Below are 16,759 nucleotides of genomic sequence, written 5' to 3'. Positions count from 1 at the left end.
CCAGTCTAACCAACTATGAAGTCCTGGTTTATCCATACCGAGTCTAACCAACTATGACGTCCTGGTTTATCCATACCGAGTCTAACCAAAGTATATAGTTCTGGTTTATCCATACCGAGTCTAAACCAACTATATAGTTCTGGTTTATCCATACCGAGTCTAAACAAACTATGAAGTCCTGGGTTTATCCATCTTCTTCTTCCGTAGCTTTTTCCCATATCTATACGTGGTCGCTATTTTCGGTGTTGGCAGGGTTTTTTGACGCCAACCATCCCCTCTAGTGTAAGACTAGAGGAAAGGCAGCTAGTCATCATCACCCACCGCCAACTCTTGGGCTACTCTTTTACCAACGAATAGTGGGATTGATCGTAACATTATAACGCCCCCACGGCTAAAAGGGTGGGATGGGGGCGCGAGTCGAGCGTCCTACCCACCTGGCCATGCCGGGCCTAAGTCCTGGTTTATCCATACCGAGTCTAAACCATACTCTTTGCTATTTGATACTACGAGGCAAAGAAACACATCTCAGTTTTTTGTCATTTTTTTTACTAGCGTTTACAGATAGTTTATTTTTATTTCTCTCTTATTTATTTCGTTTCAGTTGAAGCGTTTAATGTGCAATGTATTATAATTTTGTGTAGTTATTCATGGTGTTTTTTTTTGGATGTTTTAGTATCGTTTATGAAGCTGATTTTTAGTCTGTTGCTATTCCTTATTTCTTCATGCAAAGTTGTTTTAATTTTTAAACATAACTACAGAGTTTACTTTTCAGTAGCTAGAAGTTTGTTTTTGATTTCGCACGAAGCTCCTCGAGGGCTGTCTGTGCTCGTTGTCCCAATTTCGAAGTGATAGACTAGAGAGAAAATAGCTAGTCAAAAAACAAACAAAACCCACCAACAATTGTTGGAATACTTTTTTTACCAACGCATAGTGGTATTGACCGTCACATTATAATTTCCCCACGGCTGAGAGGGAGAGCAGGTTCGGTGACGGGATTCGAACTCGCGCCCCGCAGATTGCGCAAACGAAGAGTTTCTCTTAATTTTCATTTCAAGATTTTCGTTTACTTCTTTACACAGAAAATTAAGAAAATTTCTTTCCCTAAATTAAGCTCGTGAATCAACCAAATCGTTCATTGTGCACTGCTGAATGTTTTCCCTAAATTAAGCTCGTGAATCAACCAAATCGTTCATTGTACACTGCTGAATGTTTTCCCTAAATTAAGCTCGTGAATCAACCAAATCGTTCATTGTACACTGCTGAATGTTTTCCCTAAATTAAGCTGTGAATCAACCAAATCGTTCATTGTGCACTGCTGAATGTTTGATATTTTCCATTATACTTTAGCAAAACCGAAGAATTAGATGATAACTGACAATACTCACCTAAGGGTTTTTTAATGCCTTAGATTGAAAGTGATATTCTAGAGATTGTGCTCTCAACATTTTTCTATGTAAAAACTTTGATTGTATTAAAGCAGACCTTTGTACTGATGTAGTGTTCACCTAAATTCTTATCAGTTGAAGTCATGAAGGTGGAAAATGCTCCTAGTTATTGATTTAAAGCTTTCTCCCAAGGCCGTGTCTCTTCTTATACTACTTAATTGAACATATACGTAACTGTTCTACATGTAAGCTAGATGTTGACTGTAATCAGACTGTAGTGAGCCGAATTCTCGCTGTGGTGAGCTCAGTACTTGCTTTAATGAGCTCATCATTCGCTGTGATAAGATATGGTGAGCTTAGTATTCAATCTGGTGATGTTGTGATAAGATGTTGTTAGCAGTGTGTTTGCTATGGTGTACACAGTGTTTATTGTGGTAAACGTAGTGTTCACTTAATTAAATATGGTAAGTTCAATGTTCATCGTGAGGGTTTGAATGTTCACTCCGATAACCTCAGTGTTTACCGTGATGAGCTGATTATTCATCGTGATGAGGTCAACATCAAACCGTCTGAATAACAAGACTTTCTATTGGTTCAAAGTTGCGAGAAGACGGACGTTTTGTCCATGAATGTAGAAGATAAGAACAAAATGAAGTTAAAAATGAAAGATAGTGTTTTCGTTTTTTATTCATTTCTACGCCCACTTGCTCTACGGAGTTTCTCTACATCATGGTTCCTTTCAAAAAAATACTAATAATGAACAACCACGTCAGAGCCGTACAAACAATCACGTCACAGCCGTACATCATTAGAAGCCACTTGTAAGAAAAGGCGAAAATTCTTTCAATCCAAGTAGATGTTATAAAATGCTTGAATATTTTGTACTTTGTCATCTAGTGCGTTTTCTCAAAGGCAAGAATACGAAATTAAAATTAGTTAAAGAGTTTGAAACACGTTTTAAAATAAGATTTCGTGTATTTTTATTTATATTCTGCCAATTCGGGTAAGTTTGAGATCGGTTTGAGAGAATGTTACCATGTACCAAAATCGTATGTGTGAAATATTTAAATTTATTTCCACTTATTCAGCTTCATATTAAAATAGCAACCAAATATAAGACCATACATGTTAAACCACTGTTCTGAACTTTAGTGTAACAAGCCGAATCAAAGAAGGTAAGTACTACAAAATCACGAAGAACCTTGTTAGTAAGGTTAAGAAAAGGTAAGTGTTCCTCTGAAGGTATTATGATATCTAGAAGAACCTTGCTAGTAAGGTTGAGCCAAGGTAAGTGTTCCTCTGAAGGTATTATGATACCACGAAGAACCTTGCTAGTAAGGTTGAGAAAAGGTAAGTGTTCCTCTGAAGGTATTATGATACCACGAAGAACCTTGTTAGTAAGGTTGAGCCAAGGTAAGTGTTCCTCTGAAGGTATTATGATACCACGAAGAACCTTGCTAGTAAGGTTGAGAAAAGGTAAGTGTTCCTCTGAAGGTATTATGATACCACGAAGAACCTTGTTAGTAAGGTTGAGAAAAGGTAAGTGTTCCTTTGAAGGTATTATGATACCACGAAGAACCTTGCTAGTAAGGTTGAGCCAAAGTAAGTGTTCAGAAAGTAAACATTGTCAATCAAGTTGAATATTTGTCCGAACATTGTCGCGTTGGAACGTCTCGGGATGCGAATCGATGGGTCCAGGGTTCGAGACGTGATATCATTGAATACGCTTCGCATTTTCGACTTTGAGCTAATTGGTATTATCGATTTGAATATGCAAATCAGAAAGTCACCTGACAACCATACCCGAAATAAAGTCTTGATAGAACGGACATGCATGTGATAAGAGCTACATTTTCACATTTTTTGGCATTTCGGAGGTAGTGTGATGCCGCAAAAAATTATCGTTTTTTGTGAAGGGTATTTAACAGCCACTTCCGACGCAAGCAAATTATTTATACAATCAGATCATAAAGATGTGCTCAGATCGAAGTCATAGAATTTCCAGAAGGGGAATATCCGTTATATTTAAGGGCACTGGAAAACAAAGGGGAAAAGGATCAACTTGAGACACCGGGACCACCCATAAATAGATCTGAAGGACTGTTATCAGAATGCACGGTTGTTAAAGCATGATCAAACATGGGCACATGGACCGTAACAAAGAGAAGAGGCTCCAAAACCATTTTAATATAGCGTAATCAACTTCTTAATTAAGAGTAAATACTGCTATACGGTTAAAAGAGCTTGCGGCGGTGGGTGCTGGTTTCTAACTAACTTCCACTTGGTTAGTAGTTTGGAACTAGAGACGACCATACATGAACCTTAGTGAGTAACTGACTTGTTTATTTAGCACATTTTGTCCTGAATCGTAAGAAATGAAATGCTGTTAAAGTATTTAAACAATATAAAATATCTTTACGTCGTAAACGATTTGTTGTAATTTAACAAAAACTGTGCTTATTTAAACACATTATGTTGTGAAGTCAAACTTTTATGACGAGTCCCGGTTCGAACCTTTCAGGAGTAGCACATGGTTGAAACGAATCGCTTGCATCTGAAGTGATTTTAAAGATACTGTGCTTATGAATCGTTTGAGTTTTAATATAAGTTATAAAATGCCTTTATTTACTAATCCGTGTGTATTCAGACTGGGTAGAAAATGCAATACAAAGATTGTACCTTCAGCCAATACATGTGTGTTATATTTTGTTAGCCCATAATGGTTGTGTTGTTTTTAAATTGAAATTGTGTTGTAGCCATTATAACACCAGATTTATGTTCCACAACACAGGTTGTGTTATATCAACTCGAGTTTAAGGTGTGTCTTTCCAGTCAGCGGTCATCGTAAGGAGTAATATAAGCGTATTTTACTAAAGAAATTAATTGACCTTCTCATACTATAAAAAACCCACAATGCACATTTATGTTACTAACAAATACTAACTGTATACTCCTTCGTGTATTCACAGGCCTTGAACTTAATTTGTTTCTCTGTCTTCCTGCCGCTCTTTGATAATAGAGACTATAAAAGGAATATATTCTAATTATTATTTTTACTACAAGGTTTCTATGGTTACGACTTTTGCTGCTGTCTGGATAAAACATCGGGATTAGGGTTAAAAATATAAAAATCTGTAGTTTTAAGAGATATGAGTATGGAAAAAATACACTGTAAACTATAGGTTAGAATTTAAACATTTCTTTTATTTTTTACCATTAATGTTTACTTTCATATATTTATTAATATACAATTATTATCAATGTCCAACTATGCCGTCTAATAGAGTTACTCATATTGTAGGATCGTCATATTTTTTTTGACATCCTGACTTTAATATAAGTCATTTGTTTAGAAAGAGAAGATTTAATAACAAAAGCAGATAAATACACGATATCGTGTAATTTACAATAAAGTTGAAATCTACACTAACTAAACAATACCAAATTTAAGTAGAAACTAGTTTTGACATTCCACATGTCCTCTTTAGTAGAACGTTTGTTTTGTTTCCAATTAGGTTTAGTGTTGTTTGTTAGTGTGGATTTAAACTTTATTAAAGAATTCAATACCCGTGGAAAATATTAGATTTGACCTTTACTCTTATAACGCACTCACAGCCCTAAAATGTGGAATTTTTTGCGTCAACGGGACACCAACCATAAATTATAGAACATCAAGTTTTCTATGGAATATCATTTTGAAGGAGCACATCTTCACAATCCGAACGACTTCTTTCAATTTTACAGCATATTGGTGGTCTGAGTGTTGAGTTATCCTTATGTGTCCTGAAGATTTGCTTGTACAATGCTCTGCTTTTCTTTTTATGTAGCTTATATCACATTTTAAGAGTTAAATCTTGTATGATATTTCTTCAAGTAATGCCTAGTCAGAATATTTCCTTTTTAAAGTGAGACTAAAAAAATAAATCACACCATTTATTGTATCTTTCAGAATGTTGGGCTGATTTAAAACTGCATGATATGTTCAAAGCCTTATTAACATGGTTCATACGACGGTTGAATTTACTTTGGCACAGCTCCGTAACTGTTTAAACCTTCATCGATACGACCCATATTAAGGCAGAGTTTACTTTGGCACAGCTCCATAACTGTTTAAAACTTCATCGATACGACCCATATTAAGGCAGAGTTTACTTTGGCACAGCCTCAAAACTGTTTAAAACTTCATCGATACGACCCATATTAAGGCAGAGTTTACTTTGGCACAGCCTCAAAACTGTTTAAAACTTCATCGATACGACTCATATTAAGGCTGAATTTACTTTGGCACAGCCCCAAAACTGTTTAAAACTTCATCGATACGATCCATTTTAAGGCTGAATTTACTTTGGCACAGCCCCAAAACTGTTTAAAACTTCATCGATACGACCCATATTAAGGCTGAATTTACTTTGGCACAGCTCCATAACTGTTTAAAACTTCATCGATACGACCCATATTAAGGCTGAATTTACTTTGGCACAGCCCCATAACGGATATGTAGGTTGAATTTACTCTGGCACACTCCCAAAATATTACATTTCATTAATATAAAACATATGAAGATTGACTTTATCTTAGTACAGCACCTGTATTAACAAACGTCTGAGATGATGAAACCACACGAAAACCTTTTATTATCATTCACATAATTTGTTATTTGAAAATATGCAAAGAAAATGCAGAATTTACTAAATGAGGGGGAGTAATTACTATGAAAATAAGTGTTCACGTCCTATAATGTTATACAGTCAGCGTCTATTCGTTACTTATCCAAACATTAGACCTTTATTTTCATGTAGATTAACAAAAGTTCATGTAATTATCTCCTATTTATGGGCCAAACTATTGAGACACGTAAATTGTAACAACTTCCGCTGGATACTTAATCATTCATCATCAATCCGTATTAGAATTTAGGTCTATTTTGACCTGGGATGATCAGATGCAATGATGACCTCTTCCTCCCTCCCTGGCTGTTGATTTATTTTGTATTTCGATTTATTCAGGGAAATGGCCATTTGAAGATTAAAATATGTACTAAAAGTAAATATTCTGAATTATTTCAATATTGATTAAACCTTCGTGTACTCGGAGCTGCTGTACAGAAAGAACAAGGTAAGAGAATCTCCACTACTCAATAATAACAGCCGAATTTATACGTCATGTCAGTAGCTAAATCATCATACTAGATCAATGAAACGAAACTCGGCTTTTTGGCAAAGAATCCCGCCAGTCAGGAGCCTCAAGTTATCAGGCTTGTCTGGAATAGTCATTTAAGAAGACACTTTTAACAATTTTCATGAATATAAAACTGTACCATGTGTTTCACTTCACAAATAATATTCGAAACTACTTTCGTATATATATACACACACACCCCCGAATGAAATTGATCACGTGACCAGAGAGCAAACATTTTTATATATCGCCAACACCATTAACGTTATTTTTGAAGGAGGGGAGGGGGAGTAAAGATTTGTAGAGCCAATATTTTAAAGTTTTGCTTCACTAATCTTCATTTTCTTTCTCTCAACAATTATTCTGTCTCTCTGTAGTATATTATTGTAACGTATAAGAAGAAAGAATTTGAATACTCGTATACGAATACAGAAAAGAAGGAGATAGGAATATAAATCATACAATAGATATGAAAATCTCTACATTGTTTCACGTTTCACTTTTACTATCCGAATATTTATTTTGTGTTTTCTCAATCCTCACAGCCACTTGTGCTTTGTTCAATAGCTGTACATTAACGTAATATTATGGCTTTGAACTTTGTTAATAATTTATGTTTTCTATAATTTCTGTATGTTGCATGAACTTGTACTAATTAAAACAAATAGTCCAACTTCAAATTATTGTCTATTGCTACAAGTGTGGAAAAAAAGAAATATTTGGGGGGAGAATAAATTATTGTCTATTGCTACAAGTGTGGAAAAAAGAAATAATTTATTCTACCCCCGAAATACTGTCTATTGCTACAAGTGTGGAAAAAAAGAATTATTTTTGGTAGAATAAATTATTGTCTGTTGCTACAAGTGTGGAAAAAAAAGAAATATTTCGGGGTAGAATATATATCTTATTTCGAGAAAACAACAACAAAGTCAAGTATTCAATTAAGTTAAAAAATAGACATTGTATTGTAGCTGCACCCCTTTTACTATTTAAAGTTATTTACAATAAAATTTAACACTCATAAACCAAACAAAATGTATTCAATAATTTTATTTAAAACCATTGCAGTGTTTAGTTCGTGGAATATCATCGATAACGAGTTATCAGAAAAAGAGACAAATATTGTTTTTTTTCTTGTTAACTAGGAAGTGGAAGCCATTAACACTTCTTTCATGATGGCCCGGCATGGCCACGTGGTTAAGGCACTCGACTCGCATTCTGAGGGTCGCGGGTTCGAATCCCTGTCACACCAAACATGCTCGCCCTTTCAGTCGTGGGGGCATTATGATGTGACGGTCAATCCCACTATTCGTTGGTAAAAGTGTAGCCCAAGAGTTGGCGGTGGGTGGTGATGACTAGCTGCCTTCCCTCTAGTCTTACACTGCTAAATTAGGGACGGCTAGCGCAGATATCCCTCGTGTAGCTTTGCCCGAAATTCAAAACAAGCAAACAATCTTTCATGATGTACCGAAAACAACTGATAGACTGTATCAAGGAAATATTGTTAATAGTGATTTTTTTTCAATCCATTTATATTGAATTTTATTCCATATTTATTAGATAAAAACGTCAATCTCTGAGTACATTAGTCATAAAATTAGGTAACTTATTTCAAAGTATTATGAAAATTTCCAGTTTGCTTATTTTAGTTTAAGCTTTCTATCTCCAGTATTACTCTCCAGAACCACTTTGAATTATTATACCGTGTTATCTCGGCTTTCAATCTTTCACTTTGATATTAAGAAGTTAGTGACCAACACGGCCTTTCACAAGCACTCGTAGTATGTCGTATTGCTCCTTCGATATATTCAAGATCTCCTGTTTTACAATGAAAAGTCTTTCCTCAACAGATATTTTCGATAAGCTCAATTTTAAAGTGGATTTCCAATCTCCTTCGAGAACATGGACTGTAAATACAAGATGATACTTGTATAGATGTGTCCGTAATGATCACACTTGGTCCCTTCTGGTCTTCTCTGGAGGAAGATCTGTCGGATGTTCTAAGTAAAGTAGCTTATGCGAAGTGAATATATTTACATCACAAGCTTTGCTAATATCAACATGAGTGTAACTTTAAAACGGAATATTCTTATAACTTAGCCTGAAACATATTATGAAAACTTCCCACGGTGATTTATGTATTTATTTTGTCAATAGAATTAGAGAGAGAGAGAGAAAAACTAACTTCACTCTACTATTATTGCAAAAATGTCTAAATCCTTCCGGTATGCCCGATCAATTTTGAAAAACAACAAAATAAAAATTATTTTACTGTAATTTCTTACCTCTCGAAGTTCTAAGACCACATTTGACAGAGTTTGCTTTTCTTATTTTCGAAGGTTGTTAAAATAGGATTTTCTAAAAAATAAGACCATCGACACAGGCGTATTTACTTATTTGTGTTTCTAAATTTGCAATAAAGTTAAAAATATTAATCTTACAAGTATGATTCGTTTCCCAAACTTTAAATGGAATTACAGCATGCACCCCCAAGACGGCAACAGATCCAAAAGTTTGGATTTTCCATAAGCAACCCAGACTACTAAAACGCCAATAAAATATCTCAACAGTCAATTTGTTAATGTCCCATTTGGCGGTATTCCTCAAGAGATTGGGTTTAATTTGTCGAGTTTGTATCAGATATTCGCGCAAAGCTACACAATGATTGTCTGCGCACAGTCGTCATTAGATTAGATGAAAACTTCAAGTCAACGGGACTTAATGGCACCTCTTGAGTACTTTGTCTTAATGTCATCTCTTGTCTAAGTAATTAGTATTTGTTTGTTCTTAAGCGCAAAGCTACACAAGGAATATCTATGCTGTACCCGTAATGGGTCTCGAAACCCGGTTTTTAGCGTTATAAGCCTTCAGACTTACTGCTGAGCCACGGTGGTGGTGGGGGGTTTAGTGAAATTTGACCATCATTCCTATAGCGCAACTACATCCCTACAGTCAGACCCACAGTTCAGGCATTCCACACTCAGATTTACAGTTCAAGAAACAAACACTCTGATCCACGGTTTAAATTCAGGTTTTTGAGAGACATTGTACTCTACCAAGAAATATATAATTATCTATATTTTAAATATGAACTGAATAAAATTCTGTCTTTCTTTATAGAGCTAGATGTATTTTGAGGATAACGTACTAGGCTGTGGATCTGAGGGTCCATGGTCCGCATCCCGTTGATGCAAAATCAAATCGAGCTCCATGAAGCACTTGGGGCCGTGGATGCGTTATAAGAGTTAAGGTCAAATCCAACTATTCGATTACAGTAGCCTAAGAGTTGGTAGCTTGTACTACTGACTAGTTGCCTACTCTTTAGTATGTTAGTTCAAAATTAGGGACTGCCATGCATAGACAGCCCTTATGCGCTAATATCAAAAACAAATCAAAGTTTTTATCGGACACACAAAAGCACTTACTTTGATTTACATTGGTAAATTAAATCAAGGTTTACAGACAACCAGTGTAACTCTTGCATACTAAAAAAAATACAGACGTTAGGTGTAAAAATTGTATTTGATATTGGTAATTTAGATATTTCTTTACAAGCAGTGTTTCGTAGAATTGTCTCTGTATTTGTAGAATTAATGATACGTGACATGGCTAGTGTGTTAGAACCGTTTCTTTATTATTACAAGCAGTTTCCGAAAGAATCGATCTTGTATTATTACCAATCGAGCAGTGTTTGGCAGAACTATCCGTCTGTTATTAGGAACAATGTTTGGCAGAACTATCCGTCTGTTATTAGGAACAATATTTGGCAGAACTATCCGTCTGTTATTAGGAACAATGTTTGGTAGAACTACTATCCTTCTGTTATTAGGAACAATGTTTGGTAGAACTACTATCCTTCTGTTATTAGGAACAGTATTTGGAAGAACTATCCGTTTGTTATTAGGAACAGTATTTGGAAGAACTATCCGTCTGTTATTAGGAACAGTATTTGGTAGAACTATCCGTCTGTTATTAGGAACAATGTTTGGTAGAACTATCCGTCTGTTATTAGGAACAATGTTTGGTAGAACTATCCCTCATTTATTAGGAACAATGTTTGGTAGAACTGTTTCCATGTTATTAGGAACAATGTTTGGTAGAACTATCTGTCTGTTATTAGGAACAATGTTTGGTAGAACTATCTGTCTGTTATTAGGAACAATGTTTGGCAGAAGTGTTTCTATGTTATTAGAAACAACATTCGAGTTCATGGAATTGTTGTATCAGGTGTGGCCTAGCGGTTTACGTGCTAAGCTGCGTATTGGAAGGTCCGTGGTTCGAGTTAATGAACACGCTTTGAATCATGGGGACGTCGTAATCGGATTAGAGCATCCAAGTAAGCATCTGTTAGTATTAACCAGCTACCTTTCCTCTGATTAGCAGATACATATTACGAATGACTACGCCTGAACCTTGAGGTCTAATTTTGAAACGAACCTACGTCTATTTCTTCTAACTTTTAATGTCTTTGTTATAAAGGGAACCTAACAAGAAAGATGCAGTTAAATCCCATTTCTTATTTTTTCAACAAAATAAAACTTTCTGTTATTCATTTTGTGTTTTATTTGCTTTGAGATTTGGAGAAAAAGAAGAAAAAAAAGGTTGTCGAGTTGGCTTAAAATGTTATCATTGGTTTGACTGTAGATAAAGGTTCAACATACTACACATAAACACGGGTTAAATCTCCTGCATATGATTCTACTTAGAAACAACTGTAGCACATTGAACACATTAAGATATCACGTACAGGGGAGATGATGTGTTGCTAGGATATTGCATTCCATGGACGTTACAGATATTTTTACGCTTATAATAAATATAACTTATCTAAACATTTCATGGGGTGTTTTTTTTTTAAGGGATTATTATTTCTATGAAATTATAGCTTCATCCTTAAATAGAATTTGGTAAATTAATTGTAAGGAAAAGCTTAACTACAAAAAATAAAATAAAATGGATCTCCGTAGAGATGTAGTCCTAACTTTTGAGAAAACGCACCCTAGTGGAAACTGTCAAAAGCTATAACGAGTGGTAATTTATCAGGAAACATAAAAATTGAATGTTGTTCTTTATATTCTGACTCTTGCCAGTGTACAAACTAACACATTTCTCTCGAACTCGACACGATAATTTATCATGTATCACTTTTTATAACCCGAGAAATGGCTCAAATAATCTATGGGTGTAGGCGTAATAACAAAAATCTTACACTTGACTGACACATTGAGATTCAAATTTGATCAATATGTGTATGTATTACGTATTCGAAAAATATTTCTCGGATATAAAAACAAACATTTTATTCACATTACATAAAGAAAAACTTTCTTTTTTTTTGTCTTTAAACTTTCGCTATATTTTGCACGAACTTCAGATTTAGGCCTACATAAATTGACAGTATGTGTGGTTGGTTTTAAATGTAATAAAATGTTTTTTTTTTTACTTTATGTAATTCATATGTACACTTGTCTCATCATTAATCGCAAGGAAAAATTAAGATATTTTTGTTGTTAGGTCCAGAAAGCTATAAAACATACTATGATAAGTAGTTATTGTTCGAAATTGTATTATTATCCGATTGTGAGTTATATTTACTTCAAACTGATCATCATTGTTAAATTTTGCGATGATAAAACTTAAGTTCCTAAACTGTTCAGTATTGCTCAAATTTCCGATGACAAGTCTTACGTTTTTTCAGTATTATTCTGTAACATAAAATGTCTTTAGGAGAATATTCAAACTTATTGGACAAACCGTTTTAACCTTAGAAATATTGATTGGAGTGGATTAAAATATGCCCCATCCCCCACTGGCTCAGCATCAAATGTGCGTGCTTACGAGACTCAAAACCGGGTTTCAATACCCGTTATGGGCACAACACAGACAGCCCATAGCGTAATCTGAGCGTTCGTCTGTCTCCCGTTTGAAAAGCTGCGCACGCAGGCAAAGTTCAATATTCACTTTTGAAATGACAGGAGAACAGGTATATAATTGGGATGGGAATAACATTAACATAAAGGGATCTTGGTGTAATATTTGATCAGTCTCTAAAGCCATCCAAGCAGTGTGCTGTTGCTATTGGTAGAACAAATATGATTTTAGGTTATATCTACAGAAATATTGAATTCAAGTCTAAAGAGGTTATAATTTCATCGTGTACGTCACTGGTTAGACCACATTTGGAATATTGTGTTCAGTCTCGGACTTCTTGCCTTAGGAAAGACATTGAATTGTTGGAAAGGGTTCAGAGAAGGGTTACCAGAATGGTGCCTAGGATGGGGGGGGGGGTTGTTATACGAGGAGAGGTTGAAATCTCTCAAATTGTTTTCTCTTGAAAAAAGAAGAGTTGGGGGAGGGGGGAATCTGATTGAGGTGTTTAAGATTGTAAAGGGAATTAATAGTATTGATGCATCATCTTTTTTCATACTTAACAGTGAGAATAGTAGGTCTAAGGGACTCAAATATAAATGTTGGCAGGGTAGGAGTGATCTTCAACTAAAATAGTTTGTTTTTTTTCTAACAGGGTGGTCTGCCTTTGGAATGGTTTGTCTTGGAGGCAGTAGATTTAAGTGAGTTTAAGATAAAGTTTGATAAGTATATGAATGATAAGGGCTGGCTTTAAGACTTTTTTAAATTTAGTTATTAATAGTTTTAGTTTAGTTGAGAAGATGGAACAGCCGAGATGGACTAATAGGTCCAAAGCTGTTCCAAAACTTTATGTTATGTTAATAATGTTAATGTCAAGTTTTATTTCGCAAGCAGGATATTCTGTACTAAATTTTTAGGAATGAATCACACTATCATTCACATTTATCTTTATATTATCTTTTATATCTTTATATATTATGTTATTGTTGAGTGGCTCTTAGCATGACTGAAATGCTCAACAATTACTTTTCGCAGTGGGCCGTATAAGTAGTTCAGAGCTTTGGATGATCAGAGTGAAACCAATAGTGCAACACAATTAACCTTTTTAAAGTCCATGAAATGATTTAAATTGATAGATTAACCTAAACTTTTCTGGTCACTGGGGACGGGTACTTTTGCTTGTAACATATAAGTCACAAATACCGTCGATATTGCTATTAATCTCACTCATTACTGCCAAGGTCCTCTATAAAATTTGTGAGTTACCTTTTAACCTTTTTCTTGGTCAGTTCTTGACACCGAGTCTTGAGAAAAAAATACAACAAAAAATATTCATTATGCAATATGTGAACCTAACTTGTGCGTAAACAAGTTGGTATTCCGAATCATTATTAATTACAGTTATCTCCATTCTAAATCAGAAGTGGTTTGTTATATTGGCTAACATTTTAAGTAAACTGTTAGGCTTCGAAGAGTAAGAAGTTTATATAACCTTACAATAACTAGAATAATATAATACATTATGATTATAATGTGCTTTTAAAGAGTTAGATACGTAAATAAATTTTATATTATACAGGTTTGACTTGGTGTAGTTTTTATTTGAAGAAAACATTCATATTGATCCATTAAGAAAGAATTTTTTTTTATGGTTGTTTGTCTTTCGAGCTGAATTTCGTACGCAAATTTATCACCAACTAGTGACGGGTTAGTTGCAAAATTAAAATATATTAACTCACAGTGGAACTCGTGCCATGGAAACTGAGAACTACAGTTTTGAGGGATATTATCTTTCATCATTCCAGCTGAGACGATGATATGGATGTCGTACCTGGGTTTGTGAGATCAGTTCTCAGCTGATCATTATATGTACATATATATATATATATATTAGTGGCTGGGATCCGACAAATTTTCATATTAATATATTTTAATTAAGTACTGATTGGGCATAAAAGTCAAGATTAACATGGTCCGCGACAATTTATGAAAATTGAGGATTTAATTAAAAATTAAAGTAACTTAAAGATGTAGATTATCTTACTGAGAGACCGAGACTAAAAATATAATAATAAATAACTGAACATTCTCCATGTTTTTTATAGTTTTATTTCACAAGTGTTTGGCCCCAAGAATGAAACGTTCTCCAGTTTATCCCGCATTGTGCAGCGCATAAACTGCTTTACTCGTGGAACACTTTGAAATACACGTTGCTAAGCAACATATCAAAATTCAAGTGTCGCCAGTGATGGAACAATGGACTCTAGAACAATTACATTAAGGTGAAAGTATTATCTTTTTTAAAAGTTTAGTGTTCTCCAGTGGCGAATTGTGAAAATTTCCAAACATGGCTGGAAGAACCGGCTGAAGTACAAAGTTATTAGCTATGAGCAAAACAACGTTTAAAACGTGCACATGAGTTTTTTTAAAAATCAAAACGAATATAAGCCATGGGTTTACGCTTTAGTTGAAACACTTTTTTGACTGTTCATAGACTTATATTAATTTTTCGAACGTTCTTTTTTCCTTGAGCTTAATAAAATACATTTATTAATAACACAACACTGCGAAACACGATCAATGAATTGATTTAAGTTTAAAACAAAAGTACATCAAGCAAGTTTTGACCCTTCGCAAGAAAAAATAACCAATAAAAATTCAGTAAACAGCCCATGATTTTGATTGGTACTCTTACAACGGTCACTGAATATATAACTGTTGTAGGTAATTTTTTCTGTCTTCCTTCTCTTCATGTTAGCTGTTGTTATGAAGGTTCTTTGCACTTATATTGGGTGTTTGTTCTTTTAGGCTTATCAAGACATTGATTATTTCTCTATAGATATTTATTACTGTACATTCTTTCACCAGTATACTCATTACTGTACAGTCTTTCACCAGTATACTCATTACTGTACAGTCTTTCACCAGTATATTTATTACTGTACATTCTTTCACCAGTATACTCATTACTGTACAGTCTTTCACCAGTATATTTATTACTGTACATTCTTTCACCAGTATATTTATTACTGTACATTATTTCACCAGTATATTTATTACTGTACAGTCTTTCACCAGTATATTTATTACTGTACAGTCTTTCACCAGTATATTTATTACTGTACAGTCTTTCACCAGTATATTTATTACTGTACAGTCTTTCACCAGTATATTTATTACTGTACAGTCTTTCAACAGTATATTTATTAATGTACATTCTTTCACCAGTATATTTATTACTGTACAGTCTTTCAACAGTATATTTATTAATGTACATTCTTTCACCAGTATATTTATTAATGTACATTCTTTCACCAGTATATTTATTACTGTAGTCTTTCACCAGTATATTCATTACTGTACAGTCTTTCACCAGTACACTCATTACTGTACATTCTTTCACCAGTACACTCATTACTGTACATTCTTTCACCAGTACACTCATTACTGTACATTCTTTCACCAGTATATTTATTACTGTACATTCTTTCTACATTTTATGCCAGTGTTTCAGTAACACCTACTTTTACCGAAACAAGGTGAAAGAACATTAAGTTAAAACACATGTTTTGGTTTCTGATTTAAAATTTTATATGCTTACGACCAACAGTGTCTTTCTTAATAAGTACACATAGAAAGAGCAAGAAGTTGTTTTCTCTTTTCCAAAATTAATTGCCTTGGGTTAAGTGGATTGTCCAAATGCGATCCGAACCTCATTCTTACTTCTTGGCGTTATTGTAACAATTTACATATGCCATCTTTGTTACATGGCGTTATTGTAACAATGTACAAATGTAATTTTTGTTACATGGTGTTATTATAACAATGTACATATGCCATCCTTGTTACATGAAGGCTTTATTGTAACAATGTACATATGTCATCTTTGTTACATGATGGTGTTATTACAACAATGTACATATGTCATCATTGTTACATGAAGGTGTTATTGTAACAATATACATATGTCATCATTGTAACATGATGGTGTTATTGTAACAATGTACATATGTAATCTTTGTTACATGATGGTGTTATTACAACAATGTACATATGTGATCTTTGTTACATAATGGTGTTATTACAACAATGGACATATGTGATCTTTGTTACATAATGGTGTTATTGGAACAATGTACATATGTGATCTTTGTTACATGATGGTGTTATTGGAACAATGTACATATGTGATCTTTGTTACATGATGGTGTTATTGTAACAATGTACGTATGTCATCTTTGTTACATAATGGCGTTATGGAAATAATGTACATATGTCATCATTGTTACATGATGGCGTTATGGAAATAATGTACATATGTCATCATT

General features: G+C 34.1%; 1 long non-coding RNA gene across 1 annotated transcript in view; it reads left to right on the top strand.

Moving 5' to 3' along the window:
• Positions 1 to 9,656: 9,656 nt before the first annotated feature.
• LOC111088136 overlaps positions 9,657 to 16,759 on the top strand; it is a 20,500-nt gene continuing 13,397 nt past the window's right edge. Inside the window, exons 1-2 of the long non-coding RNA XR_002612737.1 lie at positions 9,657 to 9,669; positions 11,593 to 11,594. This is a non-coding gene — a long non-coding RNA (uncharacterized LOC111088136). The remainder of the gene's footprint in view (positions 9,670 to 11,592; positions 11,595 to 16,759) is intronic.

Source organism: Limulus polyphemus, unplaced genomic scaffold, assembly GCF_000517525.1.
Source record: "Limulus polyphemus unplaced genomic scaffold, Limulus_polyphemus-2.1.2 Scaffold3201, whole genome shotgun sequence".
Classification (NCBI taxonomy): domain Eukaryota; kingdom Metazoa; phylum Arthropoda; class Merostomata; order Xiphosura; family Limulidae; genus Limulus; species Limulus polyphemus.
The sequence above is the reverse complement of the archived record's forward strand: the minus strand, read 5'-3'. Positions and strand labels throughout refer to the sequence as shown.